This window comes from Humulus lupulus, chromosome 5 (assembly GCF_963169125.1).
Source record: "Humulus lupulus chromosome 5, drHumLupu1.1, whole genome shotgun sequence".
Classification (NCBI taxonomy): Eukaryota; Viridiplantae; Streptophyta; class Magnoliopsida; order Rosales; family Cannabaceae; genus Humulus; species Humulus lupulus.
The window spans coordinates 17,493,694-17,497,514 of NC_084797.1; the positions used below are offsets into that span (position 1 = coordinate 17,493,694).

Consider the following 3,821-nt stretch of genomic DNA (forward strand, 5'->3'; position numbering starts at 1 on the left):
AATTTTTACACTACTACAAAAAAGGTTTTTTAAGACTAGCATTGCGAGTCCTTAAAAAGCTTTTAGGTCTCGCGGGGTGCGATTCCTCTATTTGAGAGCCTAAAAAACTGTTTAGCGAGTCCTAAAAGAATGTTTTTAAGACTCGCAACACAAGTCTTTAAAAATCTGGTCGAATGCCTTTAATTAAATTTTTAGGACTCAATGTTTCGCTAGTCCTAAAAAATCTGGTTGAGTGCCTTTAAGTAATTTTTTAGGACTCGCTTTGCATGCCCTTAAAAGTAATTTTTTTTTTTTAAAAATGCAGCTACAAGATTTAGAAAAAATATATCCCTTTGAGTGTCCAAAATGTATTATATATGTTAGATTTCTAAAATTTCAAAAGAAAATACAACAAAATATTTTTTTATTAATTACTCAAAGATATAATTTCAATATTTAGTCTACTCGGCTTACAAAATCATATTACATGATAGTTTATACTACAATCAAATTCTATCATCACCAAATATTAAACAATAAATGTATACAATGTTAGTGAAATATATTTTTTATTCTAAAAACTTCAACTGCCAATGTTGTCTAGTATTGCGCTAAAGAAATGCATTCAATATAAACCTGCACATTATAAAAAAGTTCTTTAATTAATAAAAAGTTTCTCTACTGGAAATAAAAAGTTCTTAAAATGTTGTCCACTAGAAATAAAAAAACAAGAGAGGTCCACACATAATTGATCAGTGTACATCTCTAGATCTACGGATAATGTATATCCAATTAATTTGGAGATCTATATAATAATTCAAACTTATAAATAAGTAGACACACACAACAATTATAAATATATATAATAGATGCGAGAATTAAACTATCGGTATATGTATTCATATAGTCAGGCAGCAAACAATTTCTTGTTAGATGGTACTATTTCATAAAATGTTATTCATCCATTACATAGAGGTATTTCAAAACAGTAGCAAACTACATCAAAATCAGCAACAAAATAGACCATAAATCTACCATATTAATCTATTCAACTTAGTTAACAAAATACACCAAAAATATGTCACAAAATACACCAAAAAAAACCAGTAGCACAATACAGAAAATATACCATTAAAACAATAACAAAATATACCATTAAAACTCTGGATCACAAGATCATGCTCCAATCTTTGACAGACCTCAGTTAGTCTCCATTGCACAATAACAAACTACACCAAAAGCATCAGCAAAATAGACTATAAATCAATCATATTAATCCATTGAAATTGGTTGCAAAATGCACCAAAATCTAGTCAAGAAATATACCAAAAACTAGTAGCAAAATACAAGTAGTAGCCATTAAAGAAGCAACAAAATAGACCATAAACACGCCAAAATCTAGTCACAAAATACAACAAAATCAAGTCACAAAATACACCAAAAAGATAGGCTGATTAGTTTAGCATAATAAATAAGAGGAAAAAGGAAATAAAATCTTATGAAACTGCCGCAGTAATCTCCAAGAGTCATTGTTTGGCAGGAATAAAAAAATTAACACTAAGCACTAGTGTTTTAGATGAAACAGAAGGTTATTGTTTGAAAGAATTCAGTTTGTACAACAATTGCAAGAAATATAGAGTCAATTATTTCATCTTACTTAAGAAGGCCTTTAGTATGGTGATGGTAAATGACTAAATGTAGACCAATTCTATAACTCAAGAATCACCAAGCAATGGAAACATGCATAAGTATTAACTCAATACCTGATATGGTGCAAGGAAATGGGCTGAGCGTTTTGGCAAGCCAAGGTCCTCCATTTGCTTGTAAAAATCATTAGTGGAAGCCATCATTTCCTCTTTGTTTGGCATCAATCCACTTGGATTAATGTAACTCTATTATGTTGAAGAGCAGACCCTATAAATCAAAAATAGAACACTCGTCAAATGCCTTGATGCCTAGTCTGGAGGGTGAGTTTAATATTCGATCTTCATAGTAACAGTGGCACTATAACTAACCTTTACAAGTATACCAATAAAGGAGAGCCCTGGAGCCAAGCTTCGAGAAAAGACGTGACGATATAAGGGTTCAACAAGCACAGTTTTCGTCAATAGTTGCAACTCCATTTGTTTCAAGAAATGGATGATCATATTTGAACCTACAATATTGTATTGTAAACATGTAGCACAATCAAGTGAGTCCAAGTTAATTTTGAGTTAGTAATTAACTCCACGCTTTAACAGTCTTACTTGATCTTGTCCACAATCACTGTCAAAGAAAAAATTCATTTGAAGTTTACAATAGAAAATGGCATCAGCACAAGCTGAGAATCCATCTTGAAAAGCAACTCTACCATCTTTGTAAACATGATCTACCTGTTCAATTTCGATGTTTAAATCAGCATATCATTACTTCCAAAGCCTACTTAACGTAATAAGCAAAGGCTGCCATGATCATGGAGCCTTAGAAACACAAAAACATATCTCTGGATAAGGAACTCCTAAACATGGCACTCAAGATTCATAAAAAAACAGAGGAAACACTAATCCAAAATTATTAGAGGACTCGTATCTTGGTTTGGCTTCAATCCAAATCTACACTGAAAGTGATTATATTTTTCCTTGATAATAAAAAATGATATTTTCATATATGGTAAAAAAATATAGAAATTTAGATATGTTAAGGCTGCCATATATTGTTCTAGTTTTCCAGCTTTTCCGCTTTCACATCAGAGCTCCTTGTGGCAATATGAACTTGTTTGGCTTCAGTAGCTATATCTCTAGAGATGTAAAAAGCACTAGCTTCAAATCCAATCAAAACGACAATCTATTAAGCGGTGACTTGTTTACTATCCAAAAAATAAAGTGAAAAACAAAACTTGATTGATTATATAGATAGGTGGGGAAGATTATATTGAACCCATTAAACTTGAAATCAAAACAAACTAGTTCTCTACATTGTATGACTTAATACAAAACAAAGCAAATAAATATTTCTGTTTTCCAGATAGTTTTGAAAATTAAAACCGAAAACACACATTGCAATATTGTCTATATAATTTTCAAAAGTAAAATTACATGAATAAGTATAACTAAATTTCGTTTTTTGAATTCATTTTTGCGTTAAAATAAATGTGTAAAAAGAAGAGAATGTACCTGTGCTGTCCAGCCAGCCCCGTCCTTGCGCAATCGATCCCACCCCCTGAGACCCCCCCGCCGTCGAGCCTAGCCAGCCCGGAGAACCCAACTCGCTGTCGAGCCCACCCCCTGAGGCCCCAGTCGCTGTCGAGCCCTTGAGCCCCCAGCCGTCATCGAGCCCAGCCAGAGCGAGAAATGGGAGGACGAAGGAGTGAAAGAGTCGAGCCCCCTGCCTCTGCATCGAGCCCACCGCCGTGATCCGACCACCAGCCACCCACCTCGCCGTGATCCATGCACGCTATCAAAGAGGAAGGCTGGTTGGGTTTGAGGAAAAGAACGAGAGAGAGAGAGTGTGAGATTGAGGTTGAGGGTTGATAGGGTTTAGTAATTATTATTATTGTTTGTTAAAAAAAATGTATAGTTATTATTATAAAAATATATAAATACAAAGTATAATGATATTAAGAAAAAATAATACAACAAAATATTAATGATATATTATTAGTTTTTATTTTCTAATTATATTTAAAAACTAACAACTTATAATTTTTTTAAAAAATTATTAAAACATTTAACCATATATAAATAACTTAGTTTCAACTATTATTTTCAGCCCAGTTGTTTTTAGGACTCGCAAAACGAATCATTAAAGAGTATTAATGACACACAAAGCAAGTCCTTAAAATTATTAAGTAAAACACTCATTTT

General features: G+C 32.6%; 1 long non-coding RNA gene across 2 annotated transcripts; it reads right to left on the bottom strand.

Annotated features, from left to right (window-relative positions):
- Positions 1-386: 386 nt before the first annotated feature.
- Positions 387-3,492, bottom strand: LOC133780290 (uncharacterized). 2 transcript variants are annotated; one of them, XR_009869212.1, is made up of 6 exons: positions 3,132-3,492; positions 2,226-2,777; positions 1,995-2,134; positions 1,743-1,893; positions 1,133-1,208; positions 387-615 (listed from the first exon to the last, which is right to left on the bottom strand). It is a non-coding gene; the product is annotated as an uncharacterized LOC133780290 (long non-coding RNA). The 2 variants fall into 2 exon arrangements; XR_009869211.1 differs by lacking the exon at positions 387-615 and having other exon boundaries at positions 623-1,208; positions 1,995-2,351.
- Positions 3,493-3,821: the final 329 nt, after the last annotated feature.